Source organism: Papaver somniferum, chromosome 2, assembly GCF_003573695.1.
Source record: "Papaver somniferum cultivar HN1 chromosome 2, ASM357369v1, whole genome shotgun sequence".
Classification (NCBI taxonomy): domain Eukaryota; kingdom Viridiplantae; phylum Streptophyta; class Magnoliopsida; order Ranunculales; family Papaveraceae; genus Papaver; species Papaver somniferum.
Genome location: NC_039359.1, coordinates 53,715,819 through 53,732,940, shown reverse-complemented (window position 1 = coordinate 53,732,940; position 17,122 = coordinate 53,715,819). Strand labels below are relative to the sequence as shown.

At 37.4% G+C, this 17,122-nt stretch overlaps 1 pseudogene; it reads right to left on the bottom strand.

Moving 5' to 3' along the window:
• Positions 1-7,356, bottom strand: part of LOC113351036 — an 18,696-nt pseudogene extending 11,340 nt beyond the window's left edge.
• Between the last annotated feature and the right edge of the window lie 9,766 nt (positions 7,357-17,122).

Sequence of the window (17,122 nt, the reverse complement as noted above, 5' to 3'; positions counted from 1 at the left end):
GACGAATCCATCCATTTACAGGTAAGATTTCTTCAGAATATTCTACGAAACCTTAAACAAACCCTATTTGTGCATATTGTATGCATACCAGGCTCCGAGATCGAAACCTGGCCGGGAGTGGACTACTCTAAGTGAGAAAATTATTAAGAACGACGAATCCATCCATTTACAGGTAAGATTCCTTCGGAATATTATACGAAACCTTAAAGAAACCCTATTTTTTCATATTGTTTGCAAACCAGGCTCCGATATTGAAACCTGGCCGCGAGTTGACTACTCTAAGTCAGAAACTTGGTAATAACGACGAATTCATCCATTTACATGTAAGATTCCTTCGATTATTCTATAAACCTTAAACAAACCATATTTCTGCATATTGTATCCATCCCAGGCTCCGAGATCGAAAGCTGGCCGCGAGTGGACTACTATAAGTCAGAAACTTAGTAAGAATGACGAATCCATCCATTTACAGGTAAGATTCCTTCGGAATATTCTACGAAAACTTAAAGAAACCCTATTTCTTCATATTATATGCAAACCAGGCTCCGAGATTGAAACCTAGCCGCGAGTTGACTACTCTGAGTCAAAAACTTGGTAAGAACGACGAATCCATCCATTTACATGTAAGATTCCTTCGGAATATTCTACGAAACCTTAAACAAACCATATTTTAGCATATTGTATGCATACCAGGCTACGAGATCAAAACCTGGCCGCGAGTTGACTACTCTAAGTCAGAAACTTGGTAAGAACGACGAATCCATCCATTTACATGTAAGATTCCTTCGGAATATTCTACGGAACCTTAAACAACCCATATTATTTCATATTGTATGATATCAGGCTCCGAGATCGAAACCTGGCCGCGAGTTGACTACTATAAGCCAGAAACTTGGTAAGAACGACGAATCCATCCATTTACAGGTAAGATTCCTTCGGAATATTATACAAAACCTTAAAGAAACCCTATTTCTTCATATTGTATGCAAACCAGGTTCCGAGATCGAAACTTGGCCGCGAGTTGACTACTCTGAGTCAGAAACTTGGTAAGAACGGTGAATCCATCCATTAACAAATAAGATTCCTTCGGAATATTCTACGAAACCTTAAACAAACCCTATTTATTCATATTGTATGGATACCAGGATCCGAGATCGAAACCTGGCCACGAGTTGCCTACTTTAAGTCAGAAACCTTGTAAGAACGACGAATCCATCCATTTACAGGTAAGATTTCTACAGAATATTCTACGAAACCTTAAACAAACCATATTTCAGCATATTGTATGCATACCAGGCTCCGAGATCGAAACCTGGCCGCGAGTTGACTAGTCTAAGTCAGAAACTTGGTAAGAACGACAAATCCATCCATTTACATGTAAGATTCCTTCGGAATATTCTACGGAACCTTAAACAACCCATATTTTTGCATATTGTATGCATATCAGACTCCGAGATCGAAACCTGGCCGCGAGTTGACTACTATAAGCCAGAAACTTGGTAAGAACGACGAATCCATCAATTTACAGGTAAGATTCCTTCGGAATATTCTACGAAACCTTAAAGAAACTCTATTTCTTCATATTGTATGCAAACCAGGTTCTGAGATCGAAACTTGGCCGCGAGTTGACTACTCTGAGTCAGAAACTTGGTAAGAACGACGAATCCATCCATTAACAAATAAGATTCCTTCGGAATATTCTACGAAACCTTAAACAAACCCTATTTCTTCATATTGTATGCATACCAGGCTCCGAGATCGAAACCTGGCCACGAGTTGACTACTTTAAGTCAGAAACCTTGTAAGAATGACGAATCCATCCATTTACAGGTAAGATTTCTTCAGAATATTCTACGAAACCTTAAACAAACCCTATTTGTGCATATTGTATGCATACCAGGCTCCGAGATCGAAACCTGGCCGGGAGTGGACTACTCTAAGTGAGAAAATTATTAAGAACGACGAATCCATCCATTTACAGGTAAGATTCCTTCGGAATATTATACGAAACCTTAAAGAAACCCTATTTTTTCATATTGTTTGCAAACCAGGCTCCGATATTGAAACCTGGCCGCGAGTTGACTACTCTAAGTCAGAAACTTGGTAATAACGACGAATTCATCCATTTACATGTAAGATTCCTTCGATTATTCTATAAACCTTAAACAAACCATATTTCTGCATATTGTATCCATACCAGGCTCCGAGATCGAAAGCTGGCCGCGAGTGGACTACTATAAGTCAGAAACTTAGTAAGAATGACGAATCCATCCATTTACAGGTAAGATTCCTTCTGAATATTCTACGAAAACTTAAAGAAACCCTATTTCTTCATATTATATGCAAACCAGGCTCCGAGATTGAAACCTAGCCGCGAGTTGACTACTCTGAGTCAGAAACTTGGTAAGAACGACGAATCCATCCATTTACATGTAAGATTCCTTCGGAATATTCTACGAAACCTTAAACAAACCATATTTTAGCATATTGTATGCATACCAGGCTCCGAGATCAAAACCTGGCCGCGAGTTGACTACTCTAAGTCAGAAACTTGGTAAGAACGACGAATCCATCCATTTACATGTAAGATTCCTTCGGAATATTCTACGGAACCTTAAACAACCCATATTTTTTCATATTGTATGATATCAGGCTCCGAGATCGAAACCTGGACGCGAGTAGACTACTATAAGCCAGAAACTTGGTAAGAACGACGAATCCATCCATTTACAGGTAAGATTCCTTCGGAATATTATACAAAACCTTAAAGAAACCCTATTTCTTCATATTATATGCAAACCAGGTTCCGATATCGAAACTTGGCCGCGAGTTGACTACTCTGAGTCAGAAACTTGGTAAGAACGGTGAATCCATCCATTAACAAATAAGATTCCTTCGGAATATTCTACGAAACCTTAAACAAACCCTATTTCTTCATATTGCATGTATACCAGGATCCGAGATCGAAACCTGGCCACGAGTTGACTACTTTAAGTCAGAAACCTTGTAAGAACGACGAATCCATCCATTTACAGGTAAGATTTCTTCAGAATATTCTACGAAACCTTATACAAACTCTATTTATGCATATTGTATGCATACTAGGATCCGAGATCCAAACCTCGCCGGGAGTGGACTACTCTAAGTCAGAAAATTAGTAAGAACGACGAATCCCTCAATTTACAGGTAAGATTCTTTCGGAATATTCTACGAAACCTTAAAGAAACCCTATTTCTTCATATTGTATGCAAACCAGGCTCCGAGATGGAAACCTAGCCGCGAGTTGACTACTTTGAGTCAGAAACTTGGTAAGAACGACCAATCCATCCATTTACAAATAAAATTCCTTCGGAATATTCTACGAAACCTTAAACAAACCCTATTTCTCCATATTGTATGCAAACCAGGCTCCGAGATCGAAACCTGGCCGTGAGTGGACTACTCTAAGTCGGAAACTTGGTAAGAACGACGAATCCAACCATTTACAAGTAAGATTCCTTCAGAATATTTTGCGGCTTAGTCACCTGAGCATTTTTTTTGGACATTATATTTTGTTTCACAACTCTTATAAAGGGTTGTCTTAAAATTAGTACATTAAAGAACCACAAACTTGACAGAACTTGTGATAGTGTAGGAATGGTTAGTGGTGTAGACTTTCATGTAGGAGGCTGAGGATCAAATCCCCCCATCCTTATTTCTGCCAACGTTCTATATTTTTACTTCAACAACACTTATAAGGGTTGTTATGCATTTTTATTAAGAAAAAAAAACAACCAAAACTTGTGAACGGTAAGGATGGTTGATGAGCTAGACTTCCATGCAGTAGATTCATGTTTGAATCTCCTTTCTAATCTCATTTTTTCCAACATTCTATATTTTTACTTCAACAACACTTATAAGTGTTTTTATACGTTTTTATTAAAAAAAAAGAAAAAAAAACAGAACTTGTGAACTGTAAGGATGGTTGATGAGCCAGACTTCCAAGCAGTAGGTTCATGTTCGAATCTCCCCTCTAACACTATTTTTCATCATCATATTTTGGTGTTCTTCAACAACTCTTATGAAAATTGTGATAGGCTTAGTCACTACCTTTATGGAACAGAGTTGTTATAGCTAAATGTCGTCACAACGTTTTTGCTTAAGGAGTTGTCGTTTGTTTTCTTAGCGCAACCCCTTGTTTCCTAAGGGTTGGCAGTGATGATATACGATAACTCTTCCTTTGAAACCAGTTGTAAAACATATGACTTTATACGATGTTTAGCGAAGAGTTGTAAATCTCCAGTTGTAGATGTATATTTTTCCCGTAGTGAACCCATGATGCCGAAGACAGCTTTATTACGATATTGAACGAACTTGTAGGTAAAAAGACCCAACATAATTCCAATCCAAAGAGCCAATACCAAAATCCTTTGCCATTTATTCAAGAAGTTTTGTGTAATCCTTTTAATCCATTTCCAGATAGGGTTAGCATCTTTGGTTTGCTTAAGTTCCTCGCTTTGGCTTCGCATCTGACTCTCCTGTATACTAAATATCTTCTACCAGTTTTCAATCTGTTAATTACTTAATTATTAATAACCCATTTCAAACCATGCAAAGTAAAACGGTTTCCAGGGAAACTTAAAACCTTCGCCTAGGAAGGCTGAGAATCCACAACATGCACCCTAATTCGCATGAAAGTGCAAGAGGCAAGTCCTAACGCGTGTCGTGAAAAACTCTCAGAATAACGATCTAGGGGAAATGATAAGACTCATCCGCTGAGGGTCCCTTTTATGATGGCTTTCGGTAAGGGGTGCAGAACTGTGATCAGGGTGCCGACGTATACGGTTGAGCTGCGGGTGCCTGGGACGTCTGGAGCGTTACCGGCCATGTCTGCATGGCAAGTCCTGACTACGATGCACTCGGTCCCAAAGAAACCCCACCTAAGGTGTGGCTTCATAACCAATAGAAATATCGGCGAAAGGGATAAGAAGTAACGAAATCAACTGACTGTCGTAATAACCGGATGGGAGGAGACCAACATGCATTTTAGGGTTAACCTCCTTGAAGGGGAAATAAGGGGGAACATAAAGGAACGAAACCCTCCAGATTAGAGAGCTACGTGACCAAAAAAGACGGCAATATCATGTGGCTATTATTCATGGGAATAACTAGGCTTGTCGTATTGTCACGAAGTAAGACCTCATTAGAGAATGATAAGGCGAGGTTGATGGATCGGTATTCGCAAGAATAACGAGCTCCTGATACTTCGTCGAATTAAGATCCTTAAAGACAGGGTGGGGCGCAATAAGACCTTAATTAGGAGGCGCAATAAGACCTCGTATAGCCACATAAAAGTAGAAGATGAGGGCACGTTAAGTCCTACTCAACAGGATGGTGAGACCCAATAAATACAAGTAGAAGACAACAAAACCTAACCCGTAACAGTTTACAACCCCAAAATATGTACAAGAGGAAAGAGAAAGAAAGCAAACAAGAGCAAAAGAAAAAAAAAAGAAAGAAAATGAAGTAAAGAAATGTGATTATCAAGTAATACACTAGGAGGAAATGAAATGACGCAAGGCAAGAGCTAAAGTTGAATGAAGTCGTGGATGGAGAGAACTTGGAACAAAAGCGAAATCAATGAGGCAAATAAAGAGAGGATGCAAGGAACAATGAAAAAACACGAATCAAGATCAAAAAAACGCAAAGATCAATGGATGAACGTAGAATCAAATCCATGCAACGAGGAAATGAAAACAACACGAAGTATGATCGATGCCTTCAAGACTTAACGAACGTAAGGAATTAACCTAAGCAAGGGCATAGGAAAGAAAGGAGCATTGACGAAGCAAAAAGAGGGATTGTAGATCAGGAAATCTTAAACGAGCTACGAATATTGAGGGTACAGATGGGAAACTCGCTAAAGGCAAGGTAAGTTGCAATGGATGGAGGAGGGGGGCATGTCAACCACTCTGAATCGTGCAGGGTTGGAAACAAAACCAAAAGGAAAGCCAAGGCGGACTGACCAAAAGCAAGAAGGGTCACTCCGACGAGATCGAAAGCCGCGAGGTAATAAAGCCGAAGGTCACCAGATGAAGAGTATAAATCCAACGAAGCAGGGATTGAACATGATAGCATCGAGTCAGCATTGAGTGGAACGACGGGCAACGCCTCAGCAAGGGAAAAGGCAATAGAACTGACGGGGCCGCTGGAAATGATGAAGTGTACCATACAAACCCGAGATTGCAACATGATTCTCTCTAAAGCAAAGGGATAACGTTAACGAAGATATCTCGATCACTATGTACTTCGTCAATTTTAGCTCATTACATATAACACAACACCTCGCTACTTCTCGCCAACATGAAGATTCAACAAGGGAAAAATCGGATCGAAGCAATGAATGATCCCAACAACAACTCATGATCGACAACAACAAGATCAAGGAATGGTGCTTCTATACCATAACGAAGCTTCGGAACTTCGCAAAAGAATAAGAGGCAAGTATATACTTTTCAAGTTATTCTTTTTTCGCTCGTTCCTTCATCAGCAAAGGTCAAAGTCATCCACTCAAGCACCACATGTCTCGCTCCAAGAACTATACCAAAACGGATTTCTCCTTAAGGATCGCTCTTCGAGCAATACTCAAGGAAAAAATGGCAAAATGTAGATACCAAAATATGGACCGCCACGTGGATATAGGGAAGACGAGAGAATTCGGATAAAAGATCCTGTACCATGTCCCAAAAATCTTCGTCAGTGACTTGTTAAATCAAGTCAGAGTCACCATTATTGACTAGTTGACGAGGTAAAATCCATGTGCGAGATAGTGTTTCATCATGAATTAATCTCCTAGGGGAACATGGGCTGTGAAGGAAAAGGACGAAGTAAGATTACTTGGCTGAGAAGACAAGCCACGAAGTAGATAAATTATGGAGCAAGAAAAGAGATAGGTGTCTCGACAAGCCCATATGAGAATAGCGAAAGAATGGGGAAAACTTTATGGAAAATGGTTTGGGCGAAGTATAAGGCACCTCCGCGAGAACGTAGCGAGGTAAAGGGAGATCTGCACCAATTGGGTTGGTTGGCCTATAAATATAGGTCCTTGGGAAAGATGTGAGGGATCTGATTTCGGAGAGTGGGAGAGCTTAGCCTAGAGAGAGATTAGGGTTTCCTTGTATTCAAGAACTTGTATCTTTGTTACTTTGAATGATTCATCAATAAAGATTTCTGTGTTTATATTACTTAGTATGTCTTGGATCTTGGTTACTATCACTTTGGGTGTGCTACTGGATTTCCAATAGTTACACCAGTAGCTGCAGCTTCCATTTCTCTTGCATTGCAATTTTTTCCTCGATTTTCATAGTTAACAACCATTTTAGAACTTTTTTTGATTTCTGGTTCCGTTAAAAAGCAATTTTATTCATCGTTGCCTATTCCGTAAATTATATTCATCTATCAAAAAAAAAAACGTTAGATGATGACGAAGAATTGATCTTGTACGAGACATTATGTTGTTCAATAGACAAAAAAGATAACTCAGAAAGAGAGAGAGCAAGAGAGGTATAAATGGACAATTAAGATTTTTGACATTTTTTACCTAGTTTTTTGTTTCCAAGATTCCAAATAAATATCCATTTTAATATTCAGAAACATCAAATAATCATGGTTAAAAATCAGCCTATGTGCACCCCGAGTTAGAGGGAGGGGCACATAGTCGCACTCCAAAAAAAATCTAAAGGTAAGGTCAAAGTCAAATACAACGAAAATAAGTATATAAATATTTTGATAATGCCCACCTACTCTCAATAACCTTACCGTTTTCGATACTTTCTTCCCAAAAATCCGTGATACTACTATGATCTTATTCGTCCAAACATTATATCGAAGTTTCATATAACAGTCGATTGTTTTTCCTTCCTCCGTTATCGATAATTTGAAGCTAATGTCTGCTCAGTTAAATGTCTGCCAATTTGAATCGAAAATAGATGGAATAGAAATTGAAATTACTTTCATCTATGGGGCAGTCGACGCTGATGAGAAAATATCGCAATGCTCTTATATCTCAGAGTTAGCAAAACAAGTTCAAAATTCATGGGTTTTAATTGGAGATTTGAACATAATCTTGGACCCGGGTGAAAAACAAGGTGGAAACAAAACGAGTTCAAGTAGTAAGACTTTTGTTACTTAAGTTATCGACTCTTTGGTGCTACAAGACGCGGACTTTGAAGGCGCTCCTTTCACATGGTCAAACAACAGGAGTGGTGACGCTAATATATGCGAAAGAATAGACAGAGCTCTAATATCCTATCAATGGATTCAATCATTCCAAAATACAAATGTAAGTCACCTAACCAGAGTGGGATCCGACCACACTCTTATCCTTTTAGACACCAACCCGGAAACAAAAAGATTACTCAAACCTTTTAGATGCCTTAGGTCTTGGAAATCTCACCGAACTCTTAAATCAGTGGTTGAAGAATCTTGGAACACTCACTCATCCAACTTTTATCCCAAAATTTTGCCTCAAAATTGAAATCTCTCTCCTCTGATCTGGCCAAGTGGAATTCTGATGTTTTCGGTAATGTACATAAGAATATTAAAAACCTTAATAGGAAAATAGATAACATTCATAATTCCGGAAACATATCTTCCAAGATAGATATCCTCAAAAACCTCCAAGCGGAACTAGGAAAATGGTATAAAATCAAAAATGATTATTATCACCAAATCTCTAGGGATAAATTCTTCAAGGAATATGATCAAAATACTGAATATTTCCACGCATCCGCTTCAAATAGGAATAAAATCAATGCAATTAATTCTCTCAGAGAACCATCAGGGCTCTGGATTTCATACAGAGATCAAGTCAATTCGCTCCTAATCAATCATTTCTCCCAAATTGGTGCTTCCCAAATAAAAAACTACAATGTAGATCTAGAGGGAATTATACAACCTTCCGTTTCTGATTCGGAAATCCACCAAAGAAGAAATCTGGTCAACTCTTGCCAACATGAATCCTTTGGTTCTCCAGGACCAGATGGATTCCAACCGGGATTTTTCAAAGCAAACCGGGACACACTAGGACCGGAAATAATTAGCTCTATGCAAGATTTTTTTAGGACTGGGCTTATGGAAAAGGAAATTAACCACTCATTCATTACTCTCACCCCTGTGGAATTTCGTCCAATCAGACTCAACAATACCATTTATAAACTCATATCAAAAATTCTAGCAAACAGATTAAAACCCATCTTGAATAGGTTAATCTCTCCTAATCAATCTGCCTTTCTCCCAGGAAGGCAAATAACGGACAATATAATAATATCTCATGAGCTGATTCACTCAATGAAAACATCTAAGAAGAAAAAAGGATATCTAGCTCTCAAGATTGACCTATCAAAAGCATTTCATAGAGTAGAGTGATCTTTTATCAAAAAAGCCTTATCCTCCTTTGGTTTTAGTGACTGTTGGATTAACCTCATATCCCAATGCATATCCACAACCTCATATTCCAACCTGTTAAACGGTTCTTCAGTCCCAACTTTGTCCACCTCTAGGGGCTTAAGACAAGGAGACCCTCTATCTCCTTATCTTTTCCTAATCTGCATGGAGGTTCTTTCAAGACTCCTAGAGAAATCCACAAGTGAAAATAGAATCTCGGGAATCAAAATAAACAAACATCCCCTTACTATTTCCCATTTTTTTCGCAGATGACTGCTTTCTCTTCACCAGAGCAGATCTAGTGGAAGCTAAAAACTTATTGGATATATTATCTAAATTTTGGGAAATTACGGCGTAAGTGGTAAATCTACAAAAATCGGAATTTATTTCATCCCCAAAATCCACCCGAAATATGCAAAGATTATAGCAAAAATCCTAAAGGTCCCATTTCTGACAAAACAGGACAGATACCTTGGTACACCTCTTTTCTTCGACAAAAATAGAAAAGAAAATTTTGAACCTATACTTCAAAGGTACTACAATACGCTGCAAGGTTGGAAATCAAATTTGCTCTCGCAAGCGGGTATGACTAATTTAATTCAATCAATTCTCCAGTCATACCCAATGTACCAAATTCAAATGCTTGCCCTTCCTAAAGAAACACTAGATAAACTTGACATAACTCAAAGAGATTATTGGTGGAATAAAGATAAGTCAAAAACAAAAGGTGGCTACATAAAAGAGTGGAAAGGCATGTGCAAACCAAAATCGCAAGGCGGTTTAGGAATCAAGAACCCGCATAACTTCAATATAGCCCTCATAACGAAGTTAGCAAGTATAGTGATGACATAAAAGGATCAACTGTGGGTAAAATTACTAGAAGCGAAGTATTTTCACGGATCGAACCCTTTTCAACCGAAAAGAAATTATGAACTCTCGTGGATTTGGACAAGCATTCAGAAGGGTCTCAATATTATAAAAGGAAACTTCATCTGGCAAGTGAAAGACAGAAAAAACACAAGGATCTGGGAAGACAAATGGATACCTGGTACAAGTACATTAACCCAACCAAGTGATAAGGCGGACCAGATACTTCAAAAGGTCCATGAGCTACTAAATTTTGATGGTGACTGGGATATTGAAAAATTAGATGCATATTTTTCCCCAAAAATTAAAGAAACAATTCTAGCAATTTCCCTGAATAAAGAAAACAGGGACATAATCAGATGGGAACACCATATATCGGGAGCATTTTCGGCAAAAAGTATTTACAACTACCTTATCAATCAACATAATAATGATGAGGAAGATATTATATTCCCGTGGGAAAATATTTGGAATTTGAAGAAAATACCTCGGATCCGACTGTTTATTTGGAAAATGATCCAAAATGCGCTCCCAACAAATAGCAGATTAGCATCCCACAACCCAGAAATCTCCTCAGAGTGTCCCCTATGTAAAAACCAAGAAGCGGAAACAGAACATCACCTTTTCAGAAAATGTCCTTTCGCTAGAGTAATCTGGTTTGGATGCGACTTGAACACAGTCGACTCGCAAATCAACACAGATTCGATTTTTAAGTGGGTTGAGAACTGGATATCAAACACTATCTACGTAGAAAATTGTGAACACATCGCAACGGTCACTTGGTTTCTATGGAAGTATAGATGTGAAGTAATTTTTAGGAAAACTAACCCAGATCCATATGCTTTGATCCAACAGATTAGGAATTCTATACAAGCTCAATCGCTTAACAAGGAGAAGTTGCAAACAAGTGCTCAACAAAAGAAGACAAATACAAATAAGTGGAACAATTTCAACTATGATTGGATAATTTTTACAGATGCCTCCTTTAACAAGGATAACTTGACAATGGGCTATACTTTCATTCTTTACTCGGTAGAACAAGAAGCTTTTATGCATATTTTTGCAGGTTTAGATTGGGCATCCTCGGCTTTACCCGCAGAAGAAAAATCAGTTTTGAAGGATTTAAATTGGATAGAAGATAATTCTCTCCAGTATCTTTATTGCTACAGATTGTAAAGTTCTGTCAGATTGCATTAAAAAAAAAGATGTAGCAGTTGCCTGGGCGGCGGAGAATGCCATAGAAGATATTATTTTCATTCTGGATACGCTTCCACAAGCCAGGATAAAATTTATAAATAGAGATTACAATGCTGTAGAAGATTCAGTAGCAAAGGAAGTAAGAATAAGAAGACTACAACAGATTTCGAAACATATTCAACAGCAAATCCAGAAAGAAAGTATCATTTCTAATGTTTTCGAAAAAAAATGAAACTATAGAACTTTTGTATTATCTTGCTTAATTAATATATTCAATCTTCTTATAAGAAAAAAAAAAAAAAGAAAACTACGTCAGGTTACTAACAAATGGTTTTTTTAATGATGACCATACTAGACCCACCCAATTACTTTTATGTCTACATGCTTAGGGAAAAGTCTGAAGCACGAACTTAGATGCTTATACGAATTATTGTATCTTTCGCAGATCTGATGAGTAATTAGTGAGGCGCGGACTAAGATCCTTTATGGTGTCTTAAACCTATATGTGCTACGTATAAGGTGTGGTTCCATTTCTTAGAAAAGTTAATTCGGTTAGTAACAACACGATTTGAAGTGATTAAGAGTACTTGAAGAAAAATGACTGACTGCAAACTATGAGATGATTTATATATCTTTACGTACAGGATGATTTTAACAATGAATTAGACGGGGAAAAAAATGCAGATTTCTTGGAGAAAACACCATCCATAATCGACTAGTTCGCAAAAATTACGAGTGGCCGCAAAATTTTGCAAATTTTTGGTCCGTCAATAGTTTGGTAGTAAATTAAATTTTGCAAGTGATAAGATTTGTGGAGAGACTGTAGTAAGGGCGTATTCCAAGATTGAAGAGAGTAAATATCCGAGAGGAAGTTTATTTTTATTTGTGAGACTCAAATCGGTAATATTGCAGTATATCATTGTTGTTAAAAATTAGTTACATTGTTGTGAGACAAAGATTTCGGTAAAATATCAAGAGTAGGGCATTTGAAAAGTATCTTAAAACATCCTGGATATCACAATTCTACGTAGGCTTCCTATGCACTGCACTCTACATAAAAAAAGTTCACTTTCTTGTGGAGGAAAATCATAGCTTAATATATCCGTTAATAATCAGTTGCCAATGTTTGCATTTATGGAATGAGCGAAGTATTCGATTTGGGCTTCTTCAGGTTCCAATATTTATAGGTGGAGTGTTTGGTATACAATGTGATGGTATTCAGGTTCGAATGTTAATGGGTGGAGTGTTTGCTACACAATGTGATGGGTGTCAGGTTCGAATGTTTATGGGTGGAGTGTTTGGTACACAATGTGATAGTGGTATTGTTAGCACTAGTGTTTTAACAAACTTTGAACGAATGACACTCAGTTTGGATCTTATTGAATTTAGGTAGCGAATTGCATTTTATGTGTTGGAGGCTTAATAGAGGATCATCCCGGGTAAGTCTGAATTCCATAAGCAGGTAACGCAATGAACAACTTGAACTCCACCACGATCTTCCCGACTCGAAACAATTCTTTGTTTTGCATTTCTTTAACCAATTTCCTGTGAAGACCAAGGATAGGACAAAACAAATGGAGAAAAACAAACAACAATATGAAATATACAAAGGCATAGGCAATGTACATCCTAGAGAGATAAGAGTTCCCAAAGATTTCTTTCCTTGAATGCTTGAAAACTCATGATTTTTTATTTTTTTCTGGTCCACAACTCATGAAATTGATCTATCTAACGTTTCTCAAAATTAAATTTTCTTTTTACTAATTTCTGATCATTTGTGTGAAATCATTCATTTCTGAAGTACACTAGGACCTAGTCAGCAGACACTGGTTAGTAATAATTACTACTAAAGGTTTAAATGGAGCTTGCTATTTTTGCATTAGAGTTAATATTTTCGAAGTATATTCAAAAAATTAATGTCCAAGTTAAGGGACTTGGACTGTTGGATGTGAATCCATCAATATTGGAATGGCAAATAAGGTGATAATTAAAGATGGTGATAAGTACGATTGTCGTGCATCATTATTGCAGTGCTTGTGCAAGTCACTTGCTCATACGTGGTTGGTGTGCTTTTTAGGTTAAATGCTAAATGAAAAACTATTATGGTTTAGAGAAAATGGGTCATATAGCCAAAAAGGCTCTTTTTCTGGGTCAAATGGACATTTAGAATTTGGCCTGGGTCAAATAGCCAATGTAATCTTTTTAGTGCGGAGAGACATTACTATCCTTTTGTAACCGTTCTAACCCCACGTTTTCATCAAAACCACCCACGATCTCCCTCTCTCTTCACAAAAACCACAACGTCCTTCATCCCCACGTTTTCACCCCCACCGTCCTTCATCTTCATCCCCACACCAGAAATCGTTTTCATCATCAGTTACCAGAAATCGTTTTCATCTTCTCTTCAATTTCATCGTTTTCATACACTGTCTCATCACAAATTGAGGGGAATCAGTTTCATCCACCGTCAACACCACCATCAATAATACTAGAAACTGTTTTCATCCTCCGTATCTAATACACAATCAACACTACAACAATGGTTTCAGTGAATTAGGGTTTCAATAATTTCAGTGTATTGGGAGATTTTAGGGTTTCAATCGATCTGTTTCAGTGTATTTGGAGAGTTAGTGTTTCAATAAGTTTCCACAGAATGTCTCCTATAACTCGTAAGTTTTCAAACCCTAACTCTTTTTTGTTATTCATTTCAGAATTGCATGATTAAATTTTTGAATTGGTTGTTTTAATTTTCATTTTAGTTGATTTATGTGTTGAATTGCTTGTTTTATTTTAAATTTCAATTAGATGAAACTGGTTTGCATCTGGTTTCATTAAGTATTAAACCAGTTTAAAACAGGATGTAACTGATTTGCTTCACTGTGAAATTGGTTGAAGTGAAATTGGATCTAGGTATCTGACTTGTTTCAGCAGGGTTTAAACCAGTATTTAACTGGTTTCATCTTTTGTTAATCTGCAGTGTATATTGTTTCAAGCAGATTAACACTGGATGATACCAGTTTCGTTCAGGTTTAAAGATACATCTGCGGTTAATATAAGACTATCAGTATGTTGTGAATGGGATGTATGAAAATCTATGTTATGGATTGAACGAAATTGGGTTTGCATTTGGCTACGAAGTGATGCTCAGCAGGTGTTTGAAACTGGTTTTCATCAAATTTTAAGTTAGAATGTAAATGTCCTGTTAAATTGCTTGAAGTGAGATTGGATGTAATTTGGTTTTCATCTTGGCTTAAATCTGGTTATATCAACTGTTTCAGCAGGTTTACACTATTATGAAACTGATTTCATCCAGGTTTAGTTTGCAGTGTATGTTGTTTCAGCAGACTAAGACTCGATGAAATCAGATACATCCAGGATTTGCTACTTTTTAAAGTTAACTTTTGAAGATCTGTATTAAAGTTAGGTCCTATTTTAGCTTCATGCGATAAATCAGTTATTCTGAGACCTGCTGAAACTTGGTTTCATCCAAATTGTTGCAGGAAGCGGTAGCAAGAAAAGTAAGAAGAGTGCTGCTGCTGAAATTACATCCAAGAATAAGCATGATGTGAAAGTGGGAGGAGAGTCTAGCACAGGGGATATGGAACTTGTGTATGCCGAAATGGATGAAGACAAGTTAGAAAAAAAGAAAGGGAAGAAAACGTTCCGATCAAACCTGAAACCGACAGTTGAAGTGCTGGAAAAACTGGTATTTACTGAAGTACAAGAGGCTGTGTTAAGGAAGACTAAATTATGATTGAGGCGATCAAACAAGGTAAGGTGGGCAATGCTGAATGTAGCAAAGCTCCAAGGGCGTTAGAGTTCATCATAAGAAATTTTGACCCGAAAGAGTTGGCATTCAAGATTGGTGATCAAGTTTTCAAGACCGATACAAATCATCTTGCTGTTATTTTCAAAATGCAGAGAATACGTATGAGTGAACAAGATAAGAAACTTTATGGACCAAAAGAAGACCCAAGTTTGAAAACTTCTGAATTTTACAAAAAGTACTTTCTTGAGCCAAAGAGAAGGGATGAAGAGGAGAAAAAGAAAGATGAAAAGAAGAAGGATGGAGCCAAAGAGAAGAAAAGGAAAGAGAAGAATACTGGGGACAAGTTGGATAAGAAATACATTGTCGAAGGAATACATACTTCTATGAATGAAGAAGGAACAGAAGAAGACTTGGCGAAACTTTTGTTGTTGTTCATGTTCTGTACAGTATTCTTCATAAACACTGGAGGTATGTATGTCCACTAGAAGTATTTGAACCACCTACAGTCAATCGACACCATTAACAAAGTATCTTGGCCCGATCTCATTCACGAGCATTTAATGCAAAGTGTTAAAGCTGTATACGAGACACCATACTCTATCAATGGTTGCAGATTCTATTTGATGGTGAGTATCGTCTTCTATCTTTTGAATATATTTTTTTCTTACGTTAAATGTATCATGCATTGAGTAACATCTTATATATTATCTTTTGAATATATTTTTGTTTACGCAGTTATGGATTTTTGAGCAAATGAAAGGCATTAATAGGAAAGACAACAGTGATTCATGGCCAAGGTTTGCAAGATGAGACTTGTATAAAGTATCTTGCGAAATTGAGGGGAAGCTTGAAAATCTTTCAAGCAGTGAGGTAAAAATCTTGTTGTTATTATAACTGGATGAATCCAGTTACATATTATGTTGATGTTGTTTAGATTCATTTTTAAAATTCTATCCCCTATTATAACTGGATGAAACCAGTTACATCTTATGTTATAAAATGATGAAAACCATTATCTACCAAGTTTCATCCTGTGTTATTAGTGGATGAAACCCAGTTACATCATGTGTTATGATAAGATGAAACCAGTTACATCATGTGTTATGATAAATTTTATGTGTTTGCAGGTTGTTGACTTTGTTGGTAGCTGGATTCAAGAGGAGAAACAACTATGCTTGTTTGGTGATGAAAAAGAAAACACAGATGAAGATGATGTTTCCAAGTTAAAGAATGAACTAGCTGAGAAGAACGAGATTATCCATCACTTGAATGACTAGTTGGAAGCAAGGAATACAGAGTTGGAAGCAAAGGAGGCTGAGTATGAAGCAAAGTATAAGACAATCTCAGACTTGCAAAGTGAAGTGGAAGCCTTGAAAGCGCAACTCAAGCCTCAACCGGGAACTCAGCAAGCTTCCTCTCAAGAGATTGTTCTTTACACCACACCTGAAGACTATTTCAATCTTAACATCACTCAAGAGATGAATAAACCTGTGGAGGAGGATGTTCCTAAAGACGACATCACTCAAGAGATGAAAAAACCTGTGGAGGAAGCTGACAATATTCCCGAAGCAGAACCTGTAACACCAGTTCCTCGAGTAGAACCTCTAGCACCAGTTCCTACATCAGAAATCAACCAAGAAGAAATTGTCGCAGCAGAACCTCTGGCAGTTATTGGATCGCTTGAGAATAGAGTGAAGAACGTATATAAAAGGGCTAGAAATAACAAGTTTGTATCAGATGATGATGAGCGTGCAGAGAAGAAGCAGAAGGATGATAAGTTGAGGAAGTTAACAAGGAACAACAAGCTGTGGAAAAATTACTTGATGAGCGGAATAAGACAAGCTGAAGAGAAGTTAATAAAGGAGT